The sequence below is a fragment of the Mustela nivalis genome, assembly GCF_964662115.1.
Source record: "Mustela nivalis genome assembly, chromosome: 16".
NCBI classification, from domain to species: Eukaryota; Metazoa; Chordata; class Mammalia; order Carnivora; family Mustelidae; genus Mustela; species Mustela nivalis.
Genome location: NC_139035.1, coordinates 50,456,932 through 50,472,388, shown reverse-complemented (window position 1 = coordinate 50,472,388; position 15,457 = coordinate 50,456,932). Strand labels below are relative to the sequence as shown.

At 33.7% G+C, this 15,457-nt stretch overlaps 1 long non-coding RNA gene across 1 annotated transcript in view; it reads right to left on the bottom strand.

Annotated features, from left to right (window-relative positions):
- Positions 1-15,457, bottom strand: part of LOC309850274 — a 224,194-nt gene that overhangs the window by 1,506 nt on the left and 207,231 nt on the right. The window lies entirely within an intron of this gene.

Sequence of the window (15,457 nt, the reverse complement as noted above, 5' to 3'; positions counted from 1 at the left end):
CAATTAAAAACCACAATGAGATATCACTTCACACCCATTAAAATTACTATTATCAAAAAGATAAGTAACAAGCATTGGTGAGGATATGGAGAAAAGGGACCCCGTATGTAATATTGGTGGAAATGTAAATTAGTATAGCCCCTATGGAAAACAGTATGGAGGATCCACAAAAAATTAAAAATAGAACTTCTGTTGGATCGAAGAATTCTACTTCTGGGATTATATCTAAAGCAAATAAGACACTTAGCTGAAAAAGATATTTGTACCCCATATTCACTGTACCATTATATACAAAAGCTAAGACATAGAAACAACCCAATGTATAAACTGGTAGATGAATGAATAAAAACATATGAGATACACACACATACCTACATACACACAGGAATATTTTCAAGTCAGAAACTGTGAGAAAGTACTTGCAACTTATATAACTAGATAGGCTGAGTTTTAAGATGGTCTCTAATATGGTGTGAAGATTTTATAAAATCCTGTCTCTTTGAGATGGGTGAGCCTGAACTAATTAGGTGGGTTCCCCTAATAGAGGGTGTAGAAGTCAGAGACAGAAGAGGTCAAAGAGATTCAAAGCTGCAGTAGATGCTGCCTTATTAATTTTGAAGAAGCTAGCCGTCAGGTTCTGGAGAGGTCTTATGATATAGTCCCATGGCAATGGCTTGAGAGTGGCTTCTAGGTGCTGAGAAGATCCAATGATTAAAAAGAAAGGGATTTAGGTCATAAAATTTCAGAGAAATTAATTTTGCCAACAACTTGAGGGAGCTTGGAAGCAGCCTCCAGAGGGAAGACATACTACATGGAGACTTTGATTTCCGCCTTAGGAATTCCTGTGCTGAGGTCCTAGCTCTATGTTGCTGGACTCCTGACCCACAGAAACAGTGAGATAAATTTTTGTTGACTTAAGCTGCTAAATTTGTGGTAATTTGTTACACAGCAATAGAAAATCAATACAGTAACTAAAAAAGAATAAGCATTTGAATACATAGAGATTTTACTGAGAAGTAGATTAATAACTCCATGTAAAATAATGAATCAAAGTCCTAAGTAGGCATTTCCAAGAATAACAAGAGTGATCAATTAACATGAAAAAAAGTTTTAACTTCATTTGTAATTGGTGAAATACAAATACAAATCACAATGAGATGTACTGTCAGAGAAATAAAGCAAGAAACAGTTGGACTATATACAGTATGTGTGAGGATATGAATTGAGGATTGTTTTATACTGCTTGGAGCAGAAATGTGAAACAGAAAACAGAGCATCAGAAATCACACTACTGACTACATACTAAAGAAAAACACTAGCACATATATTCTATGTGTTCAAGAATGTGTTCAAAAAATTTAATAGAGGTACGCCTGGGTGGCTCAGTTGGTTGGACGACTGCCTTCAGCTCAGGTCATGATCCCGAGTCCCGGGATCAAGTCCCGCATCAGATTCCCAGCTACACGGGGAGTCTGCTTCTCTCTCTGACCTTCTCCTCGTTCATGCTCTCTCTCACTGTCTCTCTCTCAAGTAAATAAATAAAATCTTTAAAAAAAAAATTTAATAGAAATAGTGTTAATAAAAGCAAAGAAACAACTGACAGAAACCCAAAATATTTCTCAGTGGAATGCATATATACAGTATAATATATTTATAGAAATTCTATACAGTAGGCAAAATAGCTAAGTGCATTAATGTGAGTACAATACACACATGCATCATATTGAATGAAACTAAGTCACAGAAGTGTAAAATAGAGTATAATGACATTCACATATATTACAGAAAGATTAGAAAAAGATTTGATACACATTTGATACACAACACATAAAACAAACAAACAATAAAATGATATATACTCAAAACTCAGAGAACTGTTTACAGCGAGGCACACGGAATATCCTAGGTACTGATTGTAGTCTACTTCTTAAGTTGAGGATATTATTTTTTTTAATTCAAAATGCATATCTATTCATAGTTTTGTAAATCAAATCCTTCGTACTTCTCAAAAAAATCAGTCAAACCCATTTTGGAAATAAAAGCCATGTAGTCACTTAATACTGAATGTCATTGTTGCACATAAATATGGAAAATAAAAAAAAACTTCTTTCTCTTAGGTTTCCTAGCAATAACAATAATAAATATTATTATATTATGTTATATTATTAAATATGTATGTTATATATTATGTATTATTGCATTATTTAAATTTTTGCTTTCCAAAAATAATTTATGAGGCATTCTACTTTTTTCCCCCATAAACAAATTAAAAGATAATTACTCATTGGGTGCTTTGGCTTCTTTTTTTGCCTGTGTAATTTCCTAACATGAATTAATTGCTATTAAAAACATGTAAATTAATAGTAATAAAATTATTTCAAGATACAAGAATATAAGAAAAAATTCCAATTAATACAGTGAAGTCATGTGTCTATATGACAAAGACCAAAATAATAAAGAGTAGATGTCTGATATTTTACTCATTTAAATATCTAGTATATTTTATTAAGGGTGATCTTGATAATTGTGTGAAAAATTACTATTACCAAGATAAAAAATATAGAATTCCTTTCAACTATTAGTTTCAAATATCAAATAATTGGGTTGAATATAAAAATGATTGGTGATATCCACATATTATAAACATCCTGTATTTTCAAGAAAGTATATTTAGTGCTCAAATATTTTGTCCTTAATATCTAGAGTAAGACATCATTTTCCTAAACAAAAATTTCACTTGACTTATTATTAACTAGCTAAGATATTTAAGGAATCTCTGGTACTCAATGCTTAACACAGATTCAAACTTTTGTAAATGAGAACACATTAATTATATTGAATTGAACAAGCTAAACTTATTAAATGAGGGAATTTTGTAGAAAACAGTTTATTTTAGAATTAACAAAAGTTGCCTCCATTTCAAGCTATATAACTATGTATTTAGTTAATTTCTAAATAACATGATCATGAAAGTTTTAGAGATCTTTATTTAATTATTCATTTATTCGAGAGAGAGAGAGAGAGTTCAAGCATGGGGGGGAGGGACATAGGGAAAGGGAGAGAGAGAGAATCTTAAGCAGACACTCAGAGTAGAGCCCCATGCAGGACTTGATCTCATGACCCTCATATCACAACCTGAGACAAAACCAAGAGTTGGACACTTAACTGTGCCACCCAGATGTTCGGACAATGAAAAACTGAAAAGAGAAAACATAACTAGGCCAGCGCTGGAAAACAGTGAAACATGTTATTATTTTTGCACTAAATTTCTGCCTCATGGTCTTTTGTTTTGTTTGTTAATTAGTAGACTATACTTAAGAACAGTTTGAGGTTTATGGTAACACGAGTGGAAAGTACAGAGATAGTCCATACACTCCCCCAATCCTCTTCAGTCTCCCTTATATTAACATTTTGCATTTGTGTGGTCTACTTATTACAAAAAATAATCCAATATTGATACACTATTAACAAGTTGCATAGTTTACATTAAGGTCTCCTTTTTCTGTTGTATATTCTATGGATTTTGGTAAATGTACAGTGTGTCTATAATAACACTCCAGCTGGTCTTAAGGGTTAACTTGCTTCAAGCTAATGTACCCCTTGCCTGCTGACCTAAGGCCCTTGATCTGTAACAGAACTAGCTTATCACGACGCCTGGGTGGCTCAGTTGGTTGAGCAGCTGCCTTCGGCTCAGGTCATGATCCCAGAGTCCTGGGATCAAGTCCCACATCGGACTCCTTGCTCAGCGAGGGCCTGCTTCTCCCTATCCCTCTGCCCCTGCTCATGTATGCACACACTTTCTCTCTCTCCCCCTCTCCCTCTGTCAAATAAATAAATAAAATCTAAAAAAAAAAAAAGAACGAACTTATCTTTGAGATTTCCAGATCACTGGACTTGGGAAATAAAGGACCCAGAACTATTCTAGGCCACAGAGGCCACCAAATCTGTTTAAAGTCACCTTGGCTTTCTGATTAGCCCAGCTACCTTTTATCAAAATGTTTTTCTTTTTTAAGGTCACATGAATTACTTTATTGACCTCCCTTTGCACATCTGTAGACCTTGCTCTCCTTTGCAGAAAGCACAGATTACTTTCGTACACCAGCCCTGGGTACCAAGGAACCAGATCTTCTTGCACAACCTCTCCTGTGCACCAAGGAACTAGAACTTCTTGTACAATCTCTAAGCACCGAAATAATGCCATAGCTGGCATTTTCAAGTCTGCATGAAAGCAAGAAATGTCACAGACACACTGCACTGTCTTAATTGATTAAAACCCTTTAAAAATCCCTGAGCTAGGCAGAAACCTTGGAGTTGGCCTTTGGACAAGACTCTGCTTTTTCCTCAAATGGCAAGCATCCTGAACAAAGCTCATACTCATATTCTTTTCCAATCAAAACTTGTCTCTTAAGTATTGGATTTTTGAGTGATGGGTGACTGAACTTGGGTTTTGATAATATGTCCATTACTATAGAATCTTACTGCGTAGTTCAACTGCCTTAAAAATGCTCTGTGCTTTGCTTATTCATCCCTCGCTCCTTTGACCCATTGATATCCCTACCCCAGCTTTTTGGCAAGCACTTAATCTTTTTACTGTCTCCATAGTTTTGCCTTTTGCAGAATATTATGTCATATAGTTGGAATCATACAATATGTAGCCTTCTCATATTGTTTCTTTCACTGAACAACATGCATTTAACATCACTCCATATTTTTTTATGGTTTGGTAAATCATTGCCTTTTATCATACAAAAATATTCCACTTTATAGATGAAGTTGTTTTTTGAGGGGTGTCTTAGTTGCTTCTAAGTTTTTGTAATTATGAATAAATCTGCTATAAACATACCTGTGCAGGATTTTGTGTGGAGAGTTTTCAACTGATTTGGGCAAACACCAAGGAGCATGATTTTGGAGGGTAAGGTGAGTATGTTTAATACTGTGAAAAGCTATCAAACTGTCTTCCAAAGTGTAGCATTTTACATTTCTACATGAATGAGATCTCCTTTTGCTCTACATTCTTGGCAGCATTTGGTGTTGTGCTTTGGGTTTTAGCCATTCGAATAAGTTTGTAGTGGTATCTTGCTTTAATTTGCAGTTCTCTGATGACTATATCTTGAGCATATTTTCATATGCTTATTTACAACCTATAATTCTTTGTTGAGATGACTGCTCAGATCTTCTGCCCATTTTTTGATTTGTTTGTTTTCTTATTAGTGATTTTTCAGAGGTCTTTGTATCTTCTGAATACCAGTCCTTCATCAGATAAGTGTCTTGCAAACACTCTAGTTTGTAGTTTATCTTTTCTTAACAATTTTTTTTGCAGATAAATGTTCTCTAGATGCTCTCAACTAATATAACTTTTTAAAAAATATTTTATTTATTAATTTGACAGAGAGAGATCACAAGTAGGCAGAGAGGCAGGCAGAGAGAGAGAGGGAAGAAGGCTCCCTGCTGAGTAGAGAGCCTAATGCAGGGCTTGTCCCAGGACACTGAGATCATGACCTCAGAGGCTTAACCCACTGAGCCACCCAGGTGTGCCAATTAATATAACTTCTTAAGGAAATTCTTGAAGTTTATTACTGAAATACCCCAGGTTCATGATCATTATTAATCATTAATAATTAATAATTAATCATCATTGCACTTTACTCTTGCACTAAGTTCACCTGTATTCTTCAAATGGTAAGGTTATATATGCACAGCAAAAAATATAATTCTGAAATACAATATTTTTCAGATATCATTTAACTTCAAAGTACATATTCAAATATTCAAATATTAAGAAAAATCTGAATGGAAGCTTTGTCTTTTTAGTAGATACTACTTCACTTTAAATACACTGATAACTTCTGTTATCAGCATGTTGATTAAACACAAATTTCAGGATATTAAGGATACATTTGGTCCTTCTGTTTTCTATAATCTTAACACAAATCCAAAGCCAATGATGAGGTCTTGTTGTTGTTGTTTTTTTTTTTTTTCCACACTATTCTTCTTTTTTTTTTCACACTATTCATTTTCTTTTTTTTCACACTATTCATTTTCTTTTTTTATCCACACCATTTTTTTTCACACTATTCATTTTCTTCTTCATAGTCTTGATTATTCCAGAGTTATGTTTACTTTTTCATTTATAATTTTCAATTAGAAAAGCTTTTGTATTGGGAAATGGGACAATGTGCTGCCTAACAGGCATCCTGATGGCATGTCTTTAAGGCCTGAGTGTGTTTCATTGTCTCGTTACTACTGGTCTCTAATTGCTGTGAATAAGAATGGTTTTATAAAATGCCAGGTAGCTTATAAAAGGCACAGACTGGACTGACAATCAGGTATACTTAAATGCAGAGCCATGCTCCTTACAATGTAACACATTAAGGGATGCTGTGATGTATCCGTCACTTACAGTATTTCTAATATGATGGTTTAGGAGGTAGCTGAGTATGCTAAGTCAGAAAAGATGGCAGGCAATACTGCTGTTAGTACAATATATTATCAAGCAGTGGGGTGTTGCCAAATGTTCACAATTGACTTTTTAATACTAAAACAAACACCAAAACACTACTTAATTATGTCTGAAGATTTTTGTACTGTGAATATTCTCACCTGAGACTATTCCAAGCTACTTAATTTCAAGGACTGTGGAGGGTATGTGTCGTTACCCTACTTGCAACTAAATAGGTTAGCTTGCCACAGTTTCATGGATGCTGGCAAAAGAGCCAAGATTTCTGAGGCAGAGGCAAAGGACAGCTGACTTCTCACAGCAGTAGCAGTTCTCAGAATACCAGAATTTGTGCCACACTCCACAGCCCACATACAACAAGGTGAGATAAAATGATCTAAATACCACCTGGATGTTTGTTGCAGAAGAAAAGCCTTGAATGTAGGGTATCTACATCTTTCATAATGGGCAATAGGGAAAAGAAACTTTTCCAAATAGAGATGATATCTGTATTATACTGAGTGATCAATAAATCTGTCTTTTGCACAGAGGGAAGATACCATCTTTCAAATTTATTATATAAACTTCCTTGATAAGCTAGGTCATAAAAAAGTAGTCAATGTCTCTCTTCACAACATGCACAGAAACACAAGAAATGAATGAAGAATTATCCCCCAATACTAATGTGTTATCATTGAACATGGAGTTAGGAAGAGACATGAACAATTAGTTGTGGTGAATCAGGACAAGACACTCCAGGACATCACTGCAAGCAAGTAATGCTACAGTAAAATATTATATTAGAATGCTACTTTTAGGTAGATGAATAAGATCAACAGTATGATAATTATTAGACATATATTAGAATCATATTTTTTTTAGTGATAAGTTTATGCTAACTCTAAAAGAAAAAAAGACTATCTTTACCCAATCAGGAAAACACAAATAAAAGAATAATTTCCTAAATCAATATAATATTAATTTCTCAGTCCCACCTGATAACAGCACTGAGTAGAAGAAGTATTTAAATTCATTACAAATTGTATTACATATAAATTTTTAAGGGATATCATATGGTTTTAATATTATGTTTCCAACAAAATAAAGTATTTTAGCATTACCCAAATTCTAACTAAATGAGTTGAAGGCAGAAGAGGCAAACAAACAGTTGATTCTCTAGTATTTGTTTTCATAAAGGTTGCTTATGACTTTCAAGATAAATGTACTTTTGGAAAATTGTTTACAGCTAAATAATTGGAAAAATCATTCAGTAAATTGTGATTTATTCAATTAGTTAATTTGTTTATGAGTTTCCTAGTTCTGTGCATCCGTATGTCATCACATTTGTCACATTGTACTGTAATTATCCACTTAACTATATGTCTTTCTAAGTATTCTGTGGCTTTTAACTGGAGCTGCACATCAGAATGAGCTACATGATTTGAAACACACACACACACACACACACACACACACACACACACACACACACACACGATATACCCCTGGGCCTATCCACAGAATCTCAGTCATTGAATCTCAGAAGTGGCCAATAATCTACATTTTTTTTTTTAAATTAGCATAGGATACTGTGATGTACACCTTGGTATAAAACAACTGTTTTACAACATGTTACATTGTATGGCAGTGAAATTATTTATGTATCTTTGTTTCCTAATATCCACTATACTTTAGGAAGCACAGCAGATGCTTGGTACATATTAATCACGTTTGTTTCCAGCTCACAGTCATACAGTCCACCATTGCTTTTCATAAACAATGACTATTCCAAAAGCTTCCTAAATGTTTTTTCCATTTATTTCTGCCCCTGTCTAATAACATTTCTGCCCAATATAAGAATCAACTTAACATTTATAACTCTACTGAACTTAGAATTCACAATGTTTTTTCTTCCAAAAATAAGTTGAACCATATAAAATTACTGTTTTTGTAGTAAAGATGGTCAAATATTAGCAACTTCATATGGTTCAACCTAAATGAATATATATAATCCGAAATTCTTAACATGAGCTATAAATTACAAACATAATTTTATACAAATATATTCAAAATCATCTCATGCCTTATCCTTCTGTTCTCCCTATAACAGGGAAATATCTGTTTCTTAACAGAGAAAATTTTTTTCGTATTCACAGAATCAGTAAATACAGTTCCTTTCTAAGCATATTTGAAGTAGCTCCCATGACTACTCTCTCTCTCAGCTACTTATTTCCTTTGTCATTTAAAAGATTTATCTAGGTGAGCCTGGGTGGCTTAGTCAGTTGAGCGTCCGCCTGTCTCAGGTCACCATCCTGAAGTCCTGGGATGGAGCCCTGCAACAGGCTCCCTGCTCAGCCGGGAGTCTCTTTTCCCTCTGCCCCTCACCCTGTTTGGGCTCTCTCTCTCTTTCCAATGTAAGCAAATAAAAATCTTAAAAAAAAAAATAAAAGATTTATCTAAATTTATCATTTTGTCTATTTTTATAACTATTTTTCAAAATAAATCATATTTATATCTATATAAGTTTGGAGAAATTTTTGATACTTTTCATACCATGTGCTCCAAAGACCCTGGCATATGTATATGAGTGTGTGTGTGTGTCTGTAGCAAGCAAACACATTTAAAAATATTTTGAGGAGAATATGATTAAGTGTAATATTATATCACAATATAATGATAGAAACTGCTATAAAATAAAATCCTGAATATGTGGAAATGTTAATCTTTGCAAATCCTAAGAACTGACTCACACTTAGCTCTTTTTTGTGTATCCTAAAATAAATACAAGTATGATATATATTTGATTTTCTCTTATATATGTTTATCCTTCATAAAACTTAATTGAAAAATCCTCTGAAAGCCATAATTAACATCAACATGAAGTTCTCCTAGTGAAAGAAAATTGAAACGTTTATTTACATAAAGTATTGTTTCTGTGGCTGTAATTATGTTCCACCAAATGTTGCTTCATGAAGTACCAATGAAAAGATGTATAAGTCATTACTGAGAAGAAATGTTGAGATAAAAATATTTCATCCAAAGTGGAGTATTTCATGTTGGCGAGTGTATGGAAAAAAAGGAACTCTCATACATTGTTGGTGGGAATGCAAACTGGTTCAGCCATTGTGGAAGATTATATGGAGGTTCCTCAAAGAGTTAAAAATAGAACTACCTATAATCCAGTAATTGCATTGTTTACCCTAAGTATTTACCCCCAAAATATGAAAACACTAATCTGAAATGGTATATGCACCCTTATGTTTATTGCAGCATTATTTGTAATAAAACTATGGAAACAGGGCAAGTGTCCATGGATAGATGGATGGATAAAAATGAAGTTGTGTATATACATGTATATATATATATGTTTATACAAATATATACATATACACACACAGTGTAATATTACTCAGCCATAAAAAAGAACGAAATCTTGACATTTGCAACAACATGGATGGATCTAGAAAGTAAAGTGCTAAGCTAAACAAGCCAGTCAGAGAAATACAAATATGATCAGGGACATGGAAATTAAAGCTAAAATGAGATATCACCTCCCACCTGTCAAATGGCCATCATCAAAAAGATAAGAGACAAATGTTGGTGAGGATGTAAAGGAAAGGGAACCCTTATGTACTGTCAGTGAGGAAGTAAATTGGTACAGCCACTGTGGAAAATAGTATGAATGGTCTTCAAAAAATAAAGATAGAACTTATTACGTAACCATTAATTCCACTTGTGGGTATATATCCAAAGAAAATGAAAATAGGATCTCGGGACGTCTGGGTAGCTCAGTGGATTAAAGCCTCTGCCTTCAGTTCACATCATGATCCCAGGGTCCTGGGATCCAGCCCTGCATGGGGCTTTCTGCTCACAGCAGGGAACCTGCTTCCTCCTCTCTTTCTGCCTGCCTCCCTGCCTACTTGTGATCTCTGTCTGTCAAATAAATAAATAAAATATTTTAAAAAAGAAAAAAAAAAAAAGATCTCAAACAGGTACCTGCATTCCATGTTTACTGCAGTATTTTTTATAATAGCCGAACTATGGAAGCAGCCCAAGTGTCCATGGAGAGATGGATGGATAAAAAGATGTGATACAGGGGCGCCTGGGTGGCTCAGTGGGTTAAAGCCTCTGCCTTCGGCTCAGGCCACGATCTCAAGGTCCTGGGGTTGAGCCCTGCACTGGGCTTTCTGCTCAGTGGGGAGCCTGATTCCTCCTCTCTCTCTGCCTGCCTCTCTCCCTACTTGTGATCTGTCTGTAAAATAAATAAATGAAGTCTTAAAAAAAAAAAAAACTTAGAAAAAAAAAAAGAATTGATACATGCAATGGAATATTATTCAGCCATAAAAAAGAAGGGAATCCTGCCTTTCTGACAATATGGATGGATTTTGAGGGCATTATGCTAAGTGAGATAACGTAAACAGAGAAAGACAAATACCAAAAGATACCACATATATATGGAATCTAAAAAATAAAGTCAAACTCCTAGAAACAAGGAGTTGAAAGTGGTTGCCAGGGGAAAAAGAGAAATAGAAACGGAGATATGCTGGTAAATGAATACAAATACAAATACAAATATAAATCTGTAAAATGAGTAAGTCTGAAGATATAATGTGAATCATGATAGTTATCATTAATAATACTATAGTCAGTATTTGAAATTTTTTAGAAGAGTACAATTTACATGTTCTCATCAAAAAAGAGATAAATATGTAAAGTGATGGTTGTATATATTAGCTAATTAAATAGATGGGAGGAATTCTCTCATAATTCATATCAAACACCACAATGTATACTTGAAGTGTCTTTCAATTTTCTCAATTATACTTTAAAAATGCTGGCATGTAAAAAAAAATAGAATGAAAAACAAAAATCAGATGCAAAATTATTTAGAAATGTCAAAATGGAGTATTCCCCCAAAATACAATGATAGTTACCGTGTTGCTTCTACAGATGGTAGCATGAGTTAAAGTTGAGACATGATTGAGCTTATAGCCTGAACTTTTGGCTCAAGATCTTTCTACTAAAAAATATTGGGATATGTATGATTAATATTTAAGTGCAAAAAATCTGTTTTAGCTATACATGCAAATCGATATCCAGGTAAAACTTATCAATTTTTTTTTGCTTTGTTTTATTTTTAAATCCAGATGAGGCCTTAGCAGTTAGTAATGATGAAAACAAAACAAAACAAAACAAAACACTATAAACAGATACCAGATGTGCTAGGTTTTACTTTACTTCAGCAAATATTTAACAAATATTATATCCCAATACTCATAATCAAATCAGATAATATGATTAGTAGTGGTTCCTTCTTCACTCAACAGCATTTAGAAGAATTCATCCTTAAGGTCCACATTTATAATATATATTTTGAAAGTCAATTATGTAGCTTAGGGCTTGTCTTTTCAAGAAATACTATGGCTCAAAGTGAACAAATATTTGGCTTAGTAGTAAAATGCTATTATTCCTGAGAATAAAAAGGAAAAGCCATTATTATTATTATTATTATTATTATTATTATTATTATTATTGATGTATACCACTTAAACCACTATCTTTGAAATGCAAAGACATTCAAAACAGATTAATACAATTTAAATTGTTGGAAGTCACAGGTAATATGGAAATTTTCCACAGACAGACTCTGGGAATTTCAGGGTTACAGAGGAGAAATGAATAGAACAGTGGGCCTTGGGTACATCCTTGACATACTGCTAGTCACCATCAAGAAAGGGCAATGGACATTAACAACTATGTGGATAGAACTAGAGGGTATTATGCTTAGCGAAATAAGTCAATTGGAGAAAGACAACTATCATATGATCTCCCTGATATGAGGAAGTGGAGATGCAACATGGGGGGTAGGAAAAGAATAAATGAAACAAGATGGGATAAGGAGGGAGACAAACCATCATCTTAATCTCACAAAACAAACTGAGGGTTGCTAAGGGGAGGCGGGGAGGGAGGGCGTGGTGGGGTTTTGGACATTAGAGAGGGTATGTGCTATGGTAAGCACTGTGAAGTGTGTTAACTGGCTATTCACAGACCTGTACCCCTGGGGCTAAAAATACATTATATGTTTATAAAAAAATTTTTTAATAATTAAAATTTAAAAAAAAAAAAAAGAAAGAAAGGACAATGGAGAGTGATAGCAGACTATTCTGTTGGGAAATGAGAAGCACCCAGAAAAACCCAAGGAATGGTTCTGTTCTCTGAATTTCCTGCAAGTAGTCAGCATCAAGAAAGATTTTTTAAGCAGGTGACAGATAATGGTTGAAACAATGAATCTTAGTCTCCAACTAAGATATGTTGAAGAATTAAGGGTATTTCAAGAACACAACCATACATATTAGAAAAATGCAGGTTGTCAATATTAAGATGGACAAGGGGCAAAAGAAAGAGAGAGAGAGAGAGAGAGAGAGAAGAGTTTCAGTTATTCAGATAGGCATTTATTTTAGGGATTATATCCCCAGACAAAAATTGATTTGTTACTCTCAGAGCACAGAAGAGACTTCACTGAGGAGAGAGACCACACACTGAAGACTTGTAAAAACCAATCACATGCATAATGATTCCAGATGCGGGGCTGGAAATGAGCTTTCAAATACAAGCCCCAGTTTAGCAAGAGAAGAATAAAGCATGTTCTGAAACCACAGAAAATACAAAAGATAGTAAGGCAACGCTACATCAGTTCAAGAGCTGAATTTTCATTTCTTTAAAATAACATGTCATTTAGAAAATCCATTTTTTACCATATGATTTCACTCATATGTGGAATTTAGAAACAAAACAGATAAGCATGGGGGAAGGGAAGGAAAAATAAAATAAAATAGAGACAGAGAGGGAGGCAAACCATAAGAGACTGTTATGTATAATGAACAAACTGAGAGTTGCTGGAGGGGAGGTTTGTGGGGGATGGGGTAACTAGGTGATGGGCATTAAGGAGAACACTTGAAATAATGAGCACTAGGAGTTAAACATAACTGATGAGTCACTAAATTCTAACCCAGAAACGAATACTACACTATATGTGTTCTAATTTGGATTTAAATAAAATCTTGAATAATTTTAAAAAAAGAAAAAAAGAAAATCAATTTTTTCCTGTATTTAATTGTCATATAATGGAGTCAGAAGAGAGAAATATAAACAAGATATGGTATAGTGAAGATTAATTCAGAGATTTTTTTTTTTAATGTTCAACAGTACAAAATGTAACAAATAGATTAGGGATGAAGAAAGAGAATGAATCAATAAAGTCCTACCATTGTTTTGACAGAAATCAGGAGAGTAAGAAGAGAGTGGAGGAGAGTAAGAAAAAAAATACGTGATTAGGGAATAAAAGCTATATTTCTAAGAGTTTTGTAATCTGCCACAAACTTTCTTAAATTGTTTGGAGTGCTTTTACCATCCCCAAGCCCACTTTGCTAGATTATGCCTTATTTGATCTGAATACTTAGTAGTCTCACTGACCATAACTACGATAGTTGTAGGAAACAGCATCAAATATTTAAAAATTCTACAGCTAGCATTTTTCATCCTTATACATTCTTTTTGAGAAAAATGTATATTTTATATGTTTTACAGTTTATGATAAATTATGGCATAAGGGTTAAATAATTTCTATGTCAATTTTTTTCAAAATCACGGTAAAAACTGCAATGTACACAGAGAATAGGAATAAAAGCTGACTTATCTAGACTTTCACCTTCATTGGGAGAGGCGAAGAGAATCATTGCAGGGGCCACCATCTTTTTCTATAATGTATTTTAAAACATTCTTGTTTAAGGATTTGATTTTTTTTTTTTTTTATCTCTAAAGTTTCTTAGAAGCTGAAAAAGAAATAGCAACACTCTTTGAAATTAACATTTCGGGTCACCTTAATCATAACTTAAGGGGCTGACATTTAGTATGAATCACACAAACTGAGAACAGTTTAGGATCCAGATTAATACAGAATAAATAAGGGGTTTTTCTAATTAGAAAACTTTTTTTCCCCTATATAATCTTTAGTTTACAAACTTTTAGCAAATTTTTTTTTTTCAGTTCAAACTTCACTTGATATAGTCAACATGTCATGTGATGTGACTTGTGTTATTTTTTATGTTGCACTATTTAGATTTATCATTTAGCAATACTATTATGTTTTGTGACTTTAGAAATCTATGATATTGTATAACTCCATGCTTACTTGCTACGATTTTTAATGGTAACAAATTGCATAAAATGTTATGCTTAAATAACTGAATATATATTTTATTTCTTAATTTTTTTAAAGATTTTATTTATTTATTTGACAGACAGAGAGAGATCACAGTAGGCAGAGAGGCAGGCAGAGAGAGAGAGAAGAGGAAGCAGGCTCCCTGCTGAGCAGAGAGCCCGATGCGGGGCTCGATCCCAGGACCCCGGGATCATGACCTGAGCCGAAGGCAGAGGCTTAACCCACTGAGCCACCCAGGTGCCGCTGAACATATATTTTAAAAATCAGAATGGAGAAGATGACTCCTTAAAAAAGATTTTTGTAAAATAAAATTATTTTATATTGGAGAATCAGTTGGCCATGTGGCCTCTGTTGCAGTGAGATGATACATGATGCTGAGTTCCCATTACCAACTTTTGCTAGAAGGCTTTACTCTCCCTGTACTGTCAGCTCTGATGAAACCGATCTTACTGATTCATAAAGTTGTGACATTTTAAGGCAATCTTGGTAAAATTAGTTACTATCTCTGATTCTTACTCTCTGGCTATTATAGAAGGGTAAAGTACATCTAGGTAAGTTGTAAAAAAAGACTGAGTGAGCTAAGTAATATGAGAAGACTTATTTTATACCTTAACTAGTTTTTATTTTTTTTTCTTTTAAATTCCTCTTCTCATCACTATTTAATAAACATACATATATTTCTACAAGGGAAAAATGCAATGATTAATAGCTAATTGTTGAAAAATCACATGGTGTGTTTATCTATCTATCTGATCATATACATGTGATTTCTGAGTGTACATGAAATAATCACAAGTAAT